The sequence below is a fragment of the Physeter macrocephalus genome, chromosome 9, assembly GCF_002837175.3.
Source record: "Physeter macrocephalus isolate SW-GA chromosome 9, ASM283717v5, whole genome shotgun sequence".
NCBI lineage: Eukaryota > Metazoa > Chordata > Mammalia > Artiodactyla > Physeteridae > Physeter > Physeter macrocephalus.
Window position 1 is genome coordinate 29,636,626 of NC_041222.1, and position 5,978 is coordinate 29,642,603.

Below are 5,978 nucleotides of genomic sequence, written 5' to 3' on the forward strand. Positions count from 1 at the left end.
ATAATGCACTCTGGGAGGTGTGGTCCCTGGACCGGGGTAAAAAGCTTACCATTCTTACCTGTCTTCCATTGAACCGTGAACTAACCTAGCCCTGACCTGATTTAGCTTTACCTTACCGTGACCCGGAGTTGACCTGATATGACCTAACTGAATCTCAAAACAGACCCCGGTAGACGAGCATAGTTTAAGTACCCTTCGGCTCTCTCCTTTGTAACCTAGCAGTTCTCCACGGTTTTAGCACCTCCAAGATTTCCTTTATGAGTCCCCTTTTCATCCTCTGTATAATCCCCTCATCCCTGCTCCCTCATGAGCAGCCCCTTCTCAACAATTCCCACAATCCTCATTAAGGTTCTCCCTATAATCTTTCATTCTACTTCCCTTTTGAGTTCCCACATTTTATCCCCCTTTTACTCCCCCCCCTTTCCTAGCCCCATATGATCTCCTGTCTTTCCCCCATGATCTTCTGTCTTATCCTATTCTTAATCCTTATCTACTCCCATGAGCTCCCCTATCCTAGCCCCCCCCCACCTTAACCCTTCGTCTCAGCTCCACATGATCTCCTTTCTTAACACCCTCAGAATCTCCCATTTCAGTACCCCCACCCCCACCCCCATTAATTCTCAGCCCCAGTGTCCCCGATGTTCAGAGCAGGCAGGGCTGCGTAGGCGGTTGCCAGCGGAAGCCGACGCTTGAGCAGACACGGTGCCTGGCGCCCACGTCACTGTCTCCTAGGCCCATCTGTGCTAGAGGGAGCGGGGGTAGGGAGGGGGTAATCCAGGGGTGAAGAGGGGGAAGGAGTTCTTGGGGGCTTTGAGGACAAAGGAAGGGCCAGAGCAGAAGCTCTCACTTCTCTTTCCTTGCAGTTTCCCTGAGGCAGTGTATGGACACCCATGAGGTCATGCAAACTAGACAGAGCTGGAAACAGGCTTGGAGAGCATCAATACCTAGGCCACAGAGCAGAACAGGAGAGCAGTCTAGGGATCCTGAGGTTAGGTCTGCCTATTCTCCACTATATGCCTTCTTTCTAGTTATCACGATGGGGATCCCAGGTATAAAGGGGTGTGAGGTGTGAGGCAAGGAAAGGAAATGTGAGAGGAGAGAGGGAAGATGGGGTAAGGGAGGTGGGGAGGGGAGGAGTGGTGAGGGGAGGGAGAGGGGGAGAGGAGAGAGGGAAGATGGGGTAAGGGAGTGGAGGGAGGGGAAATGGGGTGAGTAGCAAAAGGATGGGACAGAGAGATGAGGTGAGAAGAAATGAGGAAGGGAGGGGGGAGGCGGGGTGATGAGGGAATGGAGTAGTATGACATGGAGGTGGGAAAGGGAGGGTGAGGGGGCCCAGGAATGGTACTGGATCCTTATATCTGAGGGCTCTCATTCCCCCACCTCCAGATTCATGGGGGCCTGGGCTGTGGGCGGCTCTGCTTCTTCCTATGCCAGGTTTGTCTATTTTGCCTCCTCCAGCCTTGCCTGTGCCAACACGGAGGCAGAGTTTAGTCACCGGCCTTTACCTGGTCCCTGCTAATGCTGAAGTGTAGGCTTAGACCTTCAAGGGTGCAGGGCTGTGCCTTCAGGTATTGGTGGCACAGATTCCGTTGTTTGCCGAGTTTTCAGTTGCTGTTCTGTGTCCCATTGCCCTGGGTATCAGGAATGTGTGAGAGGAACCAGGGGTGCCTCAGGGTGTGGCATAGGGTATGAGAATGTAGGCTCTGAAGGCAGACTGTTGATGTTGTGACGTTACTTGCCACATCAGAGAAGAGAGGGAAAAGGGGGTAAGGGAGGGGGGGAGGGGAGGAGTGGTGAGGGGAGGGAGAGGGGGAGAGGAGAGAGGGAAGATGGGGTAAGGGAGTGGAGGGAGGGGAAATGGGGTGAGTAGCAAAAGGATGGGACAGAGAGATGAGGTGAGAAGAAATGAGGAAGGGAGGGGGGAGGCGGGGTGATGAGGGAATGGAGTAGTATGACATGGAGGTGGGAAAGGGAGGGTGAGGGGGCCCAGGAATGGTACTGGATCCTTATATCTGAGGGCTCTCATTCCCCCACCTCCAGATTCATGGGGGCCTGGGCTGTGGGCGGCTCTGCTTCTTCCTATGCCAGGTTTGTCTATTTTGCCTCCTCCAGCCTTGCCTGTGCCAACACGGAGGCAGAGTTTAGTCACCGGCCTTTACCTGGTCCCTGCTAATGCTGAAGTGTAGGCTTAGACCTTCAAGGGTGCAGGGCTGTGCCTTCAGGTATTGGTGGCACAGATTCCGTTGTTTGCCGAGTTTTCAGTTGCTGTTCTGTGTCCCATTGCCCTGGGTATCAGGAATGTGTGAGAGGAACCAGGGGTGCCTCAGGGTGTGGCATAGGGTATGAGAATGTAGGCTCTGAAGGCAGACTGTTGATGTTGTGACGTTACTTGCCACATCGGTGCCTCATTTCCTCCTTTGTAAAATGGGGACAGCAGTACCTCATAGGGTCGTTGAGAAGGTTAATTAAGGTAACACATGTAATGCACTTAGTTCTGAGCTCGGCCTGCAGTTAACGCTCAAGAAAGTTAACTTACGCTGTATGTTCACAGATATCTCGGTATGTGAGTGCATCTGTAAATGTTTGAGCCTGGGAATTATTTGTCTTGTTGCATCTATCATGCAATTTGTAAGTGAGTGTATCTGTGTAATTATTTTTGTGTGGTAGTGTGCCTGATTCTGTTATTTGCTGTAGGTATGTGATTTTGTGTTACTGTACATATGTGATTAAATGACTAAGTAGGCCTGTGTCTACATGACAAAGAGTGGATGAAGTGTGGCTTCATGGCTGTTGATATGCTGACACCATGTCTGCCGGTGTATGCATGCATCTGTGATCATGTCAGTTCCAAACACCCCCACTCACCCTCCCTCCCTCTGGAGACGTCACAACCCTAGATGTCACTCATTTCCTCACCCTGAGGGAACCAGAACCGAGGGGCAGGGGCGGGGGTGGGTGCCAGTGAGGAGGTGTTTAGACAGGAGCACATGTTCCCTCCCAGACTGTGTATGGGAGGGGGAGCCCTATCTTGCACATACCCTGACGCCCCCAGGGGAAGTGCCCCCCCCGCCCCCCCCCCCCCCCCGCCGCCAACTTGTTCTCACTTCCCTGTCTTGTCACCATGGCAGCAGTTGCCAGGGGCTCCCAGGGTTGCTAAGATCTGGGTGTGGGAGGCTGCCAAGCCTTGTTGCCAGTAGACACAGAGAATCCTGGGGGAAAGGAAGACTACCCCCACAGTGCCGGCTTTCTGCTATGACAGGACTGGTCCTTGGACCTCTCCTGTCCCCAAATTGTTCCTATAATTTGTATATGGCAGTACTAGGGTTAGTGGGGGGATTTAACAGGAAGCTGGAACTAGAATACTGAGATTCACATTCTGAGGAGAAAGGGGTGCTCTAGCTTGGCTATTTCCATCTTTAAGGTTGGGAGGTCCTTAGAAATTAGTGACTTGCTTATTCTGTCCCCCATCTCTTATACTTCTTCTCTGGCAATATCTCTGCTTGAGTTCTCCAATGGCTGGTGCTTATTATCTGATGTTTCCACCTGGTATAGGAATACTGCATTGACCCCATTACCCTGGATGCAGACTGACTCCTTCCTGTGGTCAGACTCTTAGCATATCACCTGGATACACACTTCATGCTGACACTTGAGCCCAGAGTTCAGTCCCACAATGAGCCCTAACTTTGGCCTCAGCCTGAGACACTGACCTTGGTCTTAGTCCTGGACCAGCAAGTTCCCTACACCCAGCCTCAGTCTAAGCCCTCCTCCTAGACACAGATGAGCCCTAATCTTGATACTGATACTTGAACCATCCACAGATTCAGTTATGATCCTGTACGTTGACTGAACACTGACCAGTGATCTAACTCCCTGGTACTTGCCTCGTGTCTCCCCGTCTGTTCTGAACGTGCACTGACTAGTACCATAAAGGTTCAAATGGGTTTTTCTTTGGGGTGAGAGAACAGTACTGGGAATGACCAGCAGAGGGCGTGCAAGATCACTTTCTAAAGGCATGCTTCCCAGAGCCCACCTGGAAAGGGGATTAATAGCCATATTGGGATCTTGGATCTTTTCTCTCAGGTCAGGACTCAGAGCTGGAGGCACAGCAGTTGGTTTAAGAGGTTGAACTAAAAAAAGGTTCCCAACCCAGTGATGCTGATGCTTTGGGGTCACTTGGGTCTGTATAAGCATGGATTTCTCTACAGCTCAGCAGGCCTCAGGGCTGGGGATGCACCAGAAGGTGCTTAACCATTTACTGGCATCGCAGGTCTCAAGAGGACTGGACACCTGGGAAGACATTTCACCCCCAACTCCACATTTCTGTCATATGCTCTCATACAGCTTCACTACCTTCCCTGGTATTCAGTTATCTTTTGGTCGTATTGAGCAGAAATCTGTCTCTCTTCCACCTTTGATCTTAGCTCTGTGCTTGAGGTCACATTGACTTCATTGGTCCCATCTACCAGACATCAGCCATCTGCATCCCTTGAGTCTGCTCCTTGACAGGGTGAACACCTCTCAGGCCTTCATGGGTTCTTCCTCTGCCTTGTTCAATTCCAGCCACTAAGACCATGTTCCCCTGGCTGGGTTTCAGTTTATGATGCCTGGCTCTGGTTAGGTTTTTCCAGGAGTGCTGGTGCAGCATACTAGCCAGCCCGCGTCCCTCCTCTGACCCTGAACTTCTTTCCATGTAGCCTCAGGTTACATCAGCTTTTTAGTAGTTCACTCACACCAGGTGAAGACTGCATCCTCTGTTCTCCCTGACCTGCTAAATCACATCTTGCCCGTTTTGTACCTGTTATAATTTTGAAAGGAGTGTTATTATTTATTTATTATTATTTTTTAAGACAAAGATACTTGAAATTAGTGAAATAAAAAACATTTTGGCACTACTTTCTGAGCTTTAGGGCAATCCTTGGGTTTGGAAGTCTCTGTATTTGATGCTTACTTAGATGGGACAAAGAGGGACTCAAGTGCTCACTTCAGCAGCACATATACTAAAACTGGAACATTACAGAGAAGATTAGCATGGCCTCTGGGCAAGGATGCCGTGCAAATTCATGAAGCGTTCCATGTTTTTGTTTTTGATGAATATTAAAATGTAATAATGTAAAGTGAATGTATATATGGATAAATTAGTATATTGCCAAAAAAAAAAAAAAAAAAAAGAGGGACTGAAGATCCCCAGCTAGCTTGGCTGTGACTTCAGCACTGTGGACAGAGGCCAATGGAAGTTCCCCCGGCTATGCCTGGGACTGTGGGTGGGTGGAAGATGATACACACACAGCCTTCAGGTGGGGCCAGAAATTCTTGCTTCTCCCTCAGTGCCTTACAGTGTACCAAGCTCTTTCCTCTTACCAAACGTATTCTGTCCTCACTCAACTATCAGCCCAGGAAGCAGACAAAATGAACTGTTTTCCAGATTTTTACAGATGAGGAAACTGAGGTTTTGCAAGGCCAAACTCCAAGCAACCCTATGAGTGGGATGGGAGAGAGAACACTAATTACTCCATATTTAGCAAATTTAGCAACCACTGCCCTGCTCTGGCTCAAGTGCACTCCTCTTTGTCTCTAGGGAAAGTCAGAGTCGGTGGAAGTTTTTGTGGAACTGAGGTTCCAGCCAACCCTGGGAACAAGTGGCAGTTGGTAGCAGGAACAGTGCTGGGAGGCTCTGAAGTTCCAGTCAGGACTGCCCGAATGAGGGTGGGGAAACCTTGCTTGTCATTAAGGTTCACAGAGGTCCAGCTTTTATGCCTCTTCTTCTGTCCCAATGCTTGGCTTCACTGAGCCTGGAGATAAGGAAAAGGGACGTGTAGGATGTTATTAAGGTGTTTCTAAGCCTGATGGACCTTCGTGGGAAAATTCCAGGAAGGGTGTGGGAGTCTTTGTGAAGGGGGTGAGTTGTGCAGGTGGTAAGAAATCCTCTGACATGGGCTACAGGTCTGGCTATCTGTGTATGCCTATTCCCTGGGTGT

General features: G+C 50.0%; 1 non-coding gene across 1 annotated transcript; it reads left to right on the forward strand.

The window, feature by feature from the left end:
- Positions 1-4,976: 4,976 nt before the first annotated feature.
- LOC112065562 (U6 spliceosomal RNA) lies at positions 4,977-5,083 on the forward strand. Its single transcript, XR_002892102.1, has one exon. It is a non-coding gene; the product is annotated as a U6 spliceosomal RNA (small nuclear RNA).
- The last annotated feature ends 895 nt before the right edge of the window (positions 5,084-5,978 follow it).